Here is a 13,507-nt window from a genome sequence, read left to right on the forward strand (position 1 = left end):
CCTGGATTCTTTTTAAGGCTACAACAGTTTTACCCACCATTGGTTTTTTTAAAAAATTTTTTAAATGTTTATTTCTTTTTGAGAGAGAGAGAGAGCGTTGAGTGGGAGGGGGCAGAGAGAGAGAGAGAGAGAGAGAGAGAGAGAGAGAGAGAGAGACTCAGAATCTGAAGCAGGCTCCAGGCTCTGAGCTGTCAGCGCAGAGCCCAATGCGGGGCTCGAACCCAAGAACTGTGAGATCATGACCTGAGCTGAAGTCGGACGCTTAACCAACTGAGCCACCCAGATGCCCCAACCCACCATTGCTTTTGATTCACCAGTGCAAATGTCAACATGGTGAAAAAGGCAAGTAACATTTTAATATTATTATGAAAATAGATTTGACTTCCCAGACCCAAAGAAAGGATCTCAGGGACACATAAAAGTCTGAAGTCTCTACTTTAAGAATTGCTGTTAAGGAAGACCATTTTTAATTGCTGAAAAAAGTCCACAGTGTATTGTTCAGTAATAAAGGGACAGAAATGTCCCATGTTTTAAATAAAAATACAGTCAATAGGAAAACCTGAAAGTGTATATCAAACTGTTAAACAATGGTCATATCTCAGGATAGAAGAATTATGGGTAATTCATTTTCTTCTTTTTGTTTATTTCATAGAATCTCCTACAGAAAGTATTTTGTAAGGGAACAAAGTTATTCTTTCAGTGTTTAACATCTTGAAGTCAAATGTTTTGAAGATTTAAGCAAAATACAAAACCTCCTATGGTCCCATTACTCTAATAATACTATTTTTTAAAGCATTTTATTGTGGTGTAAGAACACGTAACATAGATCTACCCTCTCAAATTTTTAAGTGCACAATACAGCACTTTTGACTACGACCACAATATTGTACAACAGATCTCTAGAGCTTATTTGTTTTTATTTTATGTTCGTCTTAGCTTTTATTTATTTGCATTTACATTTTGAATAGCGTTTTTCACAGAGTGGTAGAAAATTCACTTTCCCTCTTACTCCTGTATGTGGACAAGAAACTTTCATCATAATTATCTATAAAATATTAGCATTCTAATTACTGGTACAAATTTTGGCTCCTATGGAGATGAACTGGCTAATCTCAATGGTATCCAATGATATTAGTTAATGTAATTTCTTCCTAAAAGGAAGTAACAGTGCTTTGCCATTAACTAGGTTTAAAGAAATGTAGTCATTACATTAGGACTCTAATAATTTCAGATCCTAAATTATGCTAATTTGATTTTAATCATTTAGCAAGCTTCTGTTTATTCCTAAAGGTTTAAAAATAGCCAAATATACTTTAATGTAGGCAGTTTTGTTTAATGTGATCGTCCCTGTAACTGTACTCTTAACTTTCAGTCATTCTCAATGTGGTTTATTCCACATACAATTCAGGGCTAATATGGAAAGATAACGGTTTTCAGATTCTGGCGTTGCATTATGTCTACACAGGACGGATTTCTGCTGGTTGGCATTCAGCTACAACCATTTGCCAAGCCATATAATTTTCATTTCTTAGCATCACTTGTATGACGAGCTCTAGACGAGGGCACTTTAACACAGGTAGACTCTGCAGGGTCACTCCCAGGTGGCTTCCTATCAGAAGTGATAAGTAAGAAATAATTGAATGGTAGCACCTTTCCTTTGTTCAGCTTTAGTTCTTTTGGAGAAATTTTACTCTTTCTGTCTATCACAGAGTAAATCCCCCAGACATCTTGTCTACTCTGATTACGTACTTTAGTTCTTAACAATATCTATGTCAAGCTTGTTACCTCCATTGAAACAGATGATTTATGAAAGCTGATGGGTATTGTTTGAGATACTGTGAACACAGGATACTTTGTTTAGTTATTTCCTGCCTGCTCCAAGGTAGCCTTTGCTCACATGCCACTTGAAATATTAGATAAATATTAAAACATAACACGCACACAGGAGAGTCACCCTAGCTTTAATAATTGATTCAGAGGGATCCTGAGTCAGAGGCATTGTTGGCATCTAAACTCAGAGTGTTCCAGGTTGGACAACTTAGTGCGACAGCCACATTAATGGTTAGGTTGGGGGCACCAGGATGGCTCAGTTGGTTAAGCGTCTGACTCTTGATTGCATCTCAGCTCATGATCTCATGGTTTCTGGGATCGAGCCCCGCATAATAGTGCGGAAACTGCTTGGGATTTTTCTCTCTCCCTCTCTCTCTGCTCCCCTCTCCATTCACACGCGTGTGTGCATGCTCTCTCTCTCTCTCTCCCCAAATAAATAAATGAACTTTAAAAAAAAAAAAAAAGACATTTTCTCTAAGTTGAAGACAGACTTTGTGTTTTGAGATTAAATGGCTTGGCAGACTTCTAGCACAATGAAAGAAAAATAACATCTAGCTAGGTGCATCTTGATGAAATTTCAGAACTCCTAGGATAAGGAAAAAATTTCTGTTTGAAAAAAAAAAAATGACCTAAGAAAGAGAATTATGTTAGCAGACTCATACCAATTTTGGAATTTCATTTTAAAATAACAATGAAGAAAGTTTTATCCAAGAGAATGGTAATATCATTGTTGGTGAATATGGGAAATAGATATTCTCATGTATGTACTTTAAGTGAAATTATAGTAATTTAGTGCAGTCCTTTTGGAAGATAGTTTAGCAGCATATATTACTGTTTAAAATACACATTCCATTTGATCCAGCAGTTCTAGGTTATCTATAGGAAGACAATAGGCCTATGTATAGGATGGGCTTGTACTAGGGTATACACTGTGCAAAAGGTAGGACTGGACAGAGACAGGGCAATGAATGTGACCTCATCATTATGTCATCATCTTCTGTACCACTTGCATGACTGGAATAATTTTGTTAAGTGCCCAAGAATTAAGGAGAGGGGCTCCTGAAATGTGTCAGAGGCTACATCAAAAAAAAAAAAAAAAAAAAAAAAGAGATTAAGCCTGATCTGTTTTGCTAGGAAAGAAATTCATATGATCAGCAGAGAAAAGGTTGAGTTGAATCTTCCTTCTCCAAATTCAGGTGAATCAAAACACTCTGCTTTGAGCTGAAATCAAGCTTAGAAAGTTTCAACCCCAAAGGAAGCCCTTTTGGAAAATTATGACAGAATGAAAATTGGATTATAATGGAAGTCTATCAACTCTATAATTTTATGGTTTTCCAAACAGTGTATCATCTCACTTTGCATTGTGTTTACCTAATTGGATGTTTGAAATATGGAAAACAATATTTAGAAGAAAGCAGAGACATAGACTTTATGAGATTCAAATAGAATAAACAGAAAAGATAAATTCAGGTGTCTTTATATTTTAATCATACAAATAATAATCCTGGTGTAGAAAGTTAGCTGGCTCTCTTATTGCTTTCTATCACTCAGATTCTTTATCACATACGTAATGTCAGTTTTTTTCTTCTTGCAAAAGGCATCAGGCTACATTCAGTAACAGAAGATGAAACAAAAAATATGTTATTCCTAGATTTCTTCTCAGCTGGGCTGAAATTACCTATGTAATAAGGTCTACTTGCATAAAAGGATTTAGAGATGGGAGTCCCAAAATCAAAATAAAAAATACCAAGCAACTTCTCCTTTCCTTAAGTAGCATACAGTAGAATTTTTAGAGGGGGGAAAAAGTCCATAACTGGGGGCTTATGGGGAGAAATATGGAATTGAGTGTAAATAGTTTCATGGTCATGAAGTGACAAGAGTTGCCTCTGGCATTGTGACATCATGACTGTGAAGCACACAGCAGGAAGTCTGGCACATAATACCCAACAAATCCTGGCTAATGGGACTTAAATTATTAATTAATTTCAGCAACTTCTATTGAATGTCTGTATGTGTCCATCCAGCACTGTGTGTAGCACTCAGGTGTGGGTCTTTGGGAGGGGAGGGGAGCCAAGGTTGAGGGAGGCTGTCTTGCTGTGCCATTTTCCAAGGGCAAATAACTATTCCACACAAAGAAGTAAAGTAAGCTGTGCTATGACTGGACGATTTGTGCCGTAAGACTTTGTACTGGTACCCGTGGACCGTGGTATCTTTAATCTGGTGTAAACAGGGAGGTGGGAAGAAATTGTATATTCATATAAATTTCTTTCAGCCTATAAAAGAACGTTAAATCCAAAATGTTCTGCTAACCACACTGCTTTTCTTCTTTTTCTTGGCCTTCTAGTTCAAAGAACATTAAAATCTTATGTTTCCTCAATATTTTAGAAAACTATGCCTTTCTATTATTACAGAGCATGAAAAGCTCATTTAAAAACTTTTGTGCTTTTTAAAATTTTTCATCCTCGTTTTTTAAAGACAGAATAAAGAATGAAAATAATGGGTAAGAAACAAAGGCTTTCAAGGGCAAGATGTAGAGGTTTTAATTAAAGGATGATGAAAAAGTGACTAGTCCTCCAAATCTTTAATAAAGCTAGTTAATTCTCCACTAATGCTGTAGGAATTATGCTCTAGTGAGCTGGGACATTTTATTCATAATCAGGCAACATTATGTGCTTTTAATTACCAGTTGTACTTTCATTTGTTGGCCACTATTGAACGAAAAATGATACCAAATAGTATCCTGCATCGTTTTGTAATCATCCTCAGAAAGCCTACATAGACAGCCTTGTTTGCTAAGAATTGCACGGGTCAAACCGAGGCACCATCTCTCTTCTCTAGGAGTAGACCCTCCAAAATAAATTATGGACAGGTTAAGAGGACACCAACCAACTCAAGGAATTAAAAATATACAGTATTTAGCAACCCCCTGAATGAGAGAAAGTAATTTATAAATCATACATCTATCATAAAGGATTAATACCCAGAATATACAAAGAACTCCTACAGCTAGCTCAACAGCAACAGTAAGAAACAAACAACCCAAAACTTCAAAAATGGGCTAAGGACTTAAATAGACCTTTCTCCGGAAAAGACATACAAATGGCCAACAGGTATGTGAAAGATGCTCAATATCACTATTCATGAGAGAAATGCAAATCAAAACCAAATGAATGACATCCTCACACCCCTTAGGATGACTACTATCCAAAAAAAACAGAAAATGACAAGTATTGGTGAGGATGGGGAGGAATTGGAACACTTGTTCACTGCTGGTAGGAATACAAAATGATGCAGCTGCTATGGAAAACAGCATGGCAGATGCTCAAAAAAAGTAAAAATAGAATTACCATATGATCCAGCAATTCTACTTCTGGGTATGTGTCCAAAAGAATTTAAAGCAGGGTCTCAAAGAGATATTTGTACACTCATTTTCACAGCAGCATTATTCAAAATAGCCAAAAGGCAGAAGCAACCCAGTTGTCCAGTTGATGGGCAAATGGGTAAACAAAACGCGGTATATACATACAAATGCGGTATCACTCAGCCTTAAAAAGGAAGGAAGTTCTGACACCGAGCGACATGCTACAACGCGGATGAACCTCGAGGACATTATGCTAAGTGAAATAAGCCAGTCACAAAAAAGACAAATACTGTAGGATTCCACCTGTATGAGATACCTAGATAGTCGACTTCACAGAAACAGAAGGTACAATAGTGGTTTCCAGGGACTAGAGGTGGGAGAAATGGGGAGTTGTTCTCTAATAGGTACAAAGTTTTAGTTTTGCAAAATGAGAAGAGTTTTGGAGATAGAGGATGGTGATGGTTGTACAACAATGTGAATGCCCCTGAACTATACACTCGAAAATGGTTAAGACAGTAAATTTTATGTGTATTTTACCGCAATTAAATTTTTTAAATATGTCAATGTACGTTGACATTAAGTGTAAAAGAGTAGTTGATGAAATGAGGGCTTTAAGAACAAAATCAAATTTTTCCCTTTCTTTCCTTCCTAGTATTGATCAGACACCTTCTAAGAGTCTGTATTATTCTTAATACTGGGGATACTGGGTTAAACACACAGTTACATTTCAGAACTCGTGTGGCTGAATATCTCAGGAGAACAGAACCAGATAGTAAACATATCAACGAAAGTGTATATAATTGAATTTCAGGTGGTAATATTATGAAAAAAATAATAAATCAGGGTAAAGACAGAGCAACGGAAGCACCATTTTTTAAATTTTTAAAAATGTTTTATTTATGTTTGAGAGAGAGAGAGCACGCACGCACACACAAGTAGGGTAGGGGCAGAGAGGGGACAGAGGATCAGAAGTGGGATCTATGCTGACAGCAGCAAGGCCGATGCGGGGCTCGAGCTCACAGACCGTGAGATCATGCATGACCTAAGCTGAAGTTGGACGCTCAACCTACTGAACCACCCAGGCGCCCCTGGAAGGACTGTTTTAAATAGGGTGGTTAGGTAAGACCTCTATGAAGAGATGACATTCAAACAGAAACCTGAATGAAACGAACGATTGTATCCATGCGGATATGTGTGTGTGTGGGGGGGGGGGGGGGAGTATTCCAGGTAGAGGACCCAACATGGACAAACTGGAATGTGCTTGATGTGCCTGAACAGCAAGCAATCCAGGGAGCTGGAGCGGAGTGAGCTGAGCACGGGGGAAGAAAAGCGGCCATCCTTTCATGGCTGTGACAGGACTCAGGCTGAATAGGACGTGAGGAGAGCAAATGTGTCAGGAACGAATCCAAAGATTTGACCTCAACACCTAGGTGAACGGTCGAATCTTCTGTCCACCAAGATGGGGACACTGAGTGAAATACATGTCAAGGGTGGGGAACAAGAGGTTGGAGCCTGATTGTTCAGCAAGAGCCCTAGACAAATGTGCTCGTCAATGAAAGCAGCCAGAGAATGTGAGCAGTTTGGCAGGTGATGAGTTTGAAGTATCCCTGTGAGGACTGTAGGGATAGGAACAGAAACCTGATCACAGTTGGATTTGTGACAAGACAAGGAGTTAGAAAGAAGGCTTGCAGTTAACTAAAGGGGTCTGAAGGTCAGGACAGCCTTTTTTTGTTGTTGCTTAACCAATTTTAATAACATGACATAAAGCCCCTACCCTTGATAGAATAGTTATGCAAAATACATAGATGAATACTCTCTTCTGTTAAAAACATAAAATAAATAAGCAAGACAGGTGAAAATAGGCAAGTTTCCATTCAATAAATGAAAAATTTAAAAAAAGAAAGTTTTGCTTTCCATGTCATTTGAAGAAGGGAAATTGTCGTTTTAAACGATATTCAAGTTTATTAAACACATTTTAAAAAAGCATTATAAAATGTTTAACTGTCATCAGCTTCGAGGTTGATGTTGCTCCCGAATTTTGCATATAACTGAACTTTCAAATCTGTAACGCCCCCTGAATTGATTCCACTCTGGCTTCTAGGGGATCAATTTCTTCTTGCAAATTTTTCTTTGCTTCTTCTAACATTTCCTGTGTTTCTTCTTGAGAATGGCTAATGAAAACATCCCAATTTGATAGGGTATCATTAAGCAATCATCGTCTGCAAGCATGATGTCCTTACAAGCATCTCCTAAGTTTTGGAGTTGTTTCTTTTTTACTTCTATTTCCTCTTTCAGCTCTGTGATTCTACTTGCATTCTGTGCCAATTTGTTTATCTTTTGTTGATCTTCTAAAGTAACATTGACAACCTCTGCAGCCGTCTTCTTCATGGTGGCCGCCATCTTGGCTTTTTGTTTTTGTTTTTGTCTGAAAATGTCATTTTTACTTAAAGCACAAAAATTGAGACATAACATACACATTTATACATGAAGAAAGAAAACACCAGGAAGTTTACAAAACTATCTGAGTGTCTCAGATAGTTTCTAGAGATTTATACTGTGGCTGTGGCCATGGAGGATGGAAAGTAAGAGACAGATTCCATAGGTCCTATGAAGAAAGAAAGGAGACGGTTTACTTGGTTAGAACCTCTGCCTTAAGAACAGTAATGGATTTTTTTTTTTTTAAGTTAAGGGTAGTATCTTCTGATTATGCTGATGATAGTCACACCAGGGGCATTGGTTGATGACTGGTGCTTGATGGTTAGATTTACCTTCTCTGGAGCCAGAATGATGCCTCAAAGATCAAATCATTCTGTTATCTACTGGGGGGGACCTCAGAGGCTACTGGTATCTGAGAGGGGATGCTGAAGGGACAGGGTGCCTGGTCACGTCTATCAGGGCAACTCTGTATTTATCTAAAGATGATGCTTCATTGAAAGATACTGCTTGAGGAGCGCCTGGGTGGCTCAGTCGGTTGAGCAACTGACTTCGGCTCAGGTCACGATCTCACGGTTTGTGAGTTCGAGCCCCGCGTCAGGCTCTGTGCTGACAGCTCAGGGCCTGGAGCCTGCTTTGGATTCTGTGTCTGTGTCTCTCTCTCTGCCCCTCCCCTACTCATGCTCTGTCTCTGTCTCAGAAATATATAAACATTGAATTGTTTTTTAAAAGATATTGCTTGAAAATAGTTTAGCTTCTAAAAGGGGGTTAAAAAGTCACCAGTCGTGTTCACAACCCCTGTTCATAGGATGAGAATACAGACTGTGAAAAAATGAGTGATTTGACTTCTTCAGATACTCTCTTCATTCTTGTCGTTCTTGCTCTTGTTTTTTTCCTGTTCTCATTTCCACTTTTACAGCTGCTGCAGATTCTCAAAGGAATTCTATCCTTGTAATATTACCACCAGACTCTGCAGTGATTAGGGCAGATATTATCAACCATCATTTGAAAAATAAGAACCTGGGTTTCCTTAGAATTAGACCCCATTCCCGAGAACTGCACCCAGGGTGGGGCCAAGGAACTTGGGCTTGTAATATGTACCTCAGATGGCTCTGTTGCAGGGAGTCCTGAGGCCACATTGTGAGAATAACCAAACTCAATTCTTTGGTGGAGGAATAAACCTAGCAGTGGGTGGGTGAGGAGTTACTGAACTTTGTGGATAGAAGACAGAGATCAAAAGGACTCACCTGAGGATGCCCCATAACTATGATGTGTTTAAGACCCAAATTCTATGTTCTTTCCATAAAACAATTGCTTCCCAAATTCAGGTCCACAGAACAGTGACTTTCCGTACCGGCTTTTTTCTGTGATCCTTAAGAAATGAGGACAATGTGGGGTAGTGTTGTGCTTTATCAAGAATCTCCATTTGGGTTGCCTGGGTGGCTCAGTCAGTTAAGCATCCGACTTCAGGTCAGATCATGATCTCACAGTTCCTGGGTTCGAGCCCTGTGTTGGGCTCTGTGCTGACAACTCGGGACCTGGAACCTGCCTTGGATTCTGTGTCTCCCTCTCTCTTTGCCCCTCCCCCGCTTGTACTCTGTCCCTCTCTCTCTCTCAAAAATAAATAATAAACATTAAAAAAAAGAATCTCCATTTATTTTGAGATTCTGTCCTTCCAAAAGTCTTTTGCATTAAAATATCTCTTCTTAAAAATTTTTTCAATGTGTACCTAAAATATCCCTTCTCTTTTGACATGATGGTAATTGTATATAGTTTTTTGGGGTTTTTTTTACTGGCATGAAATCCACAAATCTGGATACCTATGCACTAAAGTCCAGTGTGCCTACCTGAACAGAAAGCATGAGACCAAAAGTGGAACAGTGCCCTTCAAGCCCCCATGCCCTGTCCAGGGCGCCGGCAGGATCTGCAGGACGCGAATTGAAAACCACTAATGTGGTGGAAAGTATAGCAGATACGGGGTTGCAAGACCTACATTCTAATCTTACACTTCATCATTAATTAGCCATGTGACTTGAGCAGATCACTTCATTTATCTGGGCCTATATCGTCATCAAAGATTCTACGTGCTTAAGGGTAAACTTCTGTATTTTGAAATAAGAGAATTACGACTAGGGGTTATTTGCCTTCCTTACGAGTAATTCATCAACTCTACCATATTTGTGTGAAACGACTAATACGCTTTTTTTTTATTAAGCCTAGTACACAAAAAACTCATTACGCTAACACCAACTAGCTCACCCAGAGTGAGATTTCATTCGAAACAATTGCTATTCCCTAGTAATCTAGATCTCTGCGGTTTAGTGGTGAAAATACTGAATTATCTGAATCTAGTTAGTGCAAGGCTCATTTTTTTTTTTCAATTTCCCTGTTTCTAAATAGTTTTCCCTCATACGTCACACTGAGAGGTATATGTCGACAAGCAACAATCTCTAGACCCATCTTGACATCCACGGTTGTGCTCAAATACTCTGCTCTCCAGATGGTCAGATACTTAGGATTTGATGCCGCTGATGATTCCATACAGTCAGTCTCTGTGCTCTCTCTCGTAAATACTTCAGTGCCACATCAGCTTTCAAACTTACGTTATCATTTGGGGGCAGCCCTCTTTGCGTTTGTAGCATTTATTTTTTTTCTCATATTCAACAAGCATGGTGTGACTTTCACTGTCAGCCCAACAGTGGCTAAGGCCTTGAAGACACAGTCCCAGACTCAGGAAGCTCCTAGCCTAGTAGAGGAGTTAGGCTTACAAAGGAACCCTTACAATGCAGTATAAATGCGGTAGTGGAAAGTGTATGTTTTCAGCATTTATACTCAAACTCCTGTTCACGTTTGCTCCAAACAATGGCTTTTTAGGGCAAAGTACCTTCTGGTGCGGGCCGGACCTACAGGTCACAGGTGTACTTAGCCCCCCCTTGGTAACCTGCAGAGTCTGCTTAGGGCTTCCCTGTTCATTTGTCCTTCCTTTTTAGGGGGCCGGGGCATGAGAGTGCCTTCTAGGGCTCAGGAACAAAGCCCTCCTCCGGCACCAAAGAATTTAATTTGTGTTCAAGCTGTATAGGGCTAAGAGAAACTTTCCAGCCTCCCTCGTGGGGGGTGAGGAGAATCGCAGGTATCCTGGGGAAGAGAAGTTGGGCACAGTCGCCCCCACCCCCGAGTGGGATTTGGAGCACTGGCCCCAGGTCAGTTGTTAAGCAAACTGAGATGAGCCTCTGGCGGCAGTCTCTGGACGATCGGACTGCTTCTCTACAAAGCTGGTACAGTCCTCCACACTGTGCCTCATCTCGTCGGGTTAGGAGGCAAATATGCCTCCTAAGGGTGGATATCACGTTGTTCTAAAATCAATGGCAAATGTCTCATTTTTCAATTGCTCATGTCAGTAAAACATTAGAGTTTATCAGCTTGTGTCTTTCAGAATGTACCTATAAAACATGGAATTTCGTTGTTCTCTTAGAGAAAAAAAGCCTGTTTGCAGACAGTGTACCTGTACTAGTCAGTGTGCTTCCTGCAAAAGGTCGAGACAAAAGTCAGCTCCAAAGGAAAGAGTGGACCAGAGCATGCTATTCTGGGGTTTGCTTCGAAAATAGTGACATGTTCTCATGTTTCCCTTTGCTAAGGAAAAATGTCTCTGGCAAAGTGTATATGCATGGCCAAATTCCTAGAAGTTTATACACAAGAGTTTCCTTCCCTCCTATCCTCCTCTCTCTCTCCTTCCTTCCCTCCTTCCCATTCAGCGAGCTATTGTTTCTACAGCTGGATATCAATGAGGGGCGACAAAGTGAAGGAGTGGGTTCTTCTGAAGGAGACCCACCTTCTCTCCGCGTCTGCCAGCCTGGGTAATTCCAGACAGCCAAATCATCTGAGTAGTTATGTTTTTCTACAGTGAGACACTTGACATCAAATTCTGTTTTTAGAAGCAGCATCGGATAGGTATAATTTAAAGCCTTATGGCGAATCTCTACATCCCTCTTTTGCTTCCTCTCTAACACCATCCACCAAGCATTGGCTTCCGTTCTCGTGAACAAGGACATGAGAGTTTTTGGACTCACAGTGGGGTGTGAGTCCCAATTCCAGCACATACTAGCTCTGTGTCCTTGGGCAATCTAGCCTCACTTCCTTCATCTGTTAAAAGGAAGGTAGTCAAACCTATCACAGGGTTGTAGAAAATAAATAAGGTAACCAATAAGCTGGTTTTCCCTCCCTTTCCCTTCCCTGGTAGGATTATAAGTGAGAGAAAGGGAGTGACTGCATTCTTTCTAAGGTGTGGCTAATAGGTTCAGCCTTTATATTTTAACTCTCTGAATTTATATCACGTGTTATTTTTTTGTTGTTTTTTTTTTGTTTTGTTTTTTTGTTTTAAGTAGGGAATATCTGTTGAATTTAGAAATGATGCGAAAACCCTCTGCAGATAGATAATAAAGGGGAGAAAATGTAGGTTTCTGAATTGGAGAAAGTCGTTTAATTTTGACTCAAGTTCAGATATTATGATGGTATCTTATAGCATGTCTATGAAAAGAAATATGGTAGTTTAGAATTCTTATGCTAGATCTTTAAAACTAAATCTCCAGGGGCACCTGGGTGGCTCAGTCAGTTGAGCATCCAACTTCAGCTCAGGTCATGATCTCGCGGTTTGTGGGCTTGAGCCCCACGTCAGGCTCTGTGCTGACAGCTCAGAGGCTGCTTTTGATTCTCTGTCTCCCTCTCTGCCCCTCCCCAACTTGTGCTCTGTCTCACTCTGTCTCTCAAAAATAAATAAAATGTTAAGAAAAGAATTTAAAAAAAAAACAAAAAAAAAACAAAAAAACTAAATCTCTAAAGAATGGGTATATGCAGTTACACACAGTTGGAGATGATCTTTGGGAAAGCATGAAACTCTGCCATGTTGTATGTGTTATATGTTGTATATATGTTATAGCTGTGCCCTTCACCTTTACGTGTGGTCCGTTGTCATTGTTCATCTTCTAAGGTGTTTGCTAAAGCAGTTGGCCATTTGGGGCTCCTCTGGGGTGATTCTCACAACTCTGCTTTCGCCAGGTCAGATTTTTCCTTTATTATCCAATACAAAAATGCCACACTGAAGAGTTTTCACAGCTTAAAATATTTATTAGCTGTCTTAGCTTAATAAATTGTTGGATGTTTGTTTGTTTGTTTGTTTGTTTGTTTTGTTTTGATCCTGATGTCTGAAGAGGAAGAGAGTTCCTGAAAGGATTGCCTTTAAAGAGTGACAGTTGGTGCCCTGGGTAAACCTGCTGTTTTGATTACTTGGTTCCTGACACAGAGCCTGCTTTGTCCCTGCCTTTCCTTTGAACCTGACCCTGGCCTCTTCCTGCCCACAGAGCATCCTGCTTGCTGTCATTTCTTTGACCTAAAAAGCCCCATGAAATGCAAGATGATGTCTTACAATTTTAGGCCCCACCCAGCTAGTTTCTTACACATAGGAGATAAGTCAGTATTTGTTAGAAATTATTTTAGTCTGCGTAAGCTGCTGTGGTACAAATACCGTAACATTGGCTGGCTTATGAACAACCTCACAGTTGTGGAGGCTGGACAGCCCAAGATCAAGGCACTGGCAGATTCTGTGTGTAGTGAGGGCCCATTCTCTATTGTCTTTTCACTGTAACCTCACATGGCAGAGGAGCAATGGATCTTCCTTTGATGAGGGCACTAATCTCACTCATGAGAGCCTTGCCTTTCGTGACCCAGTCACCTCGCAGAGGCCCCACCTCTTAATACCATCACATTGAGCATCAGGTTTCAACTTAACAAATTTTGGAGAGGCACGAACATTCAGACCATAGCAGTGGTATCATAGAACTTTTAAGAACTTAAATAAACTGTAATTGTGAAATTCTGTAAACAAAACAA

The 13,507-nt window shown here is 39.7% G+C and overlaps 1 pseudogene; it reads right to left on the reverse strand.

Annotated features, from left to right (window-relative positions):
- Window positions 1-7,188: 7,188 nt before the first annotated feature.
- LOC124511512 (prefoldin subunit 4-like) lies at window positions 7,189-7,591 on the reverse strand (annotated as a pseudogene).
- Between the last annotated feature and the right edge of the window lie 5,916 nt (window positions 7,592-13,507).

The sequence above is a fragment of the Lynx rufus genome, unplaced genomic scaffold, assembly GCF_022079265.1.
Source record: "Lynx rufus isolate CCGP_SWC_20201006 ecotype Redwood Valley unplaced genomic scaffold, mLynRuf1.p SCAF_1, whole genome shotgun sequence".
NCBI classification, from domain to species: domain Eukaryota; kingdom Metazoa; phylum Chordata; class Mammalia; order Carnivora; family Felidae; genus Lynx; species Lynx rufus.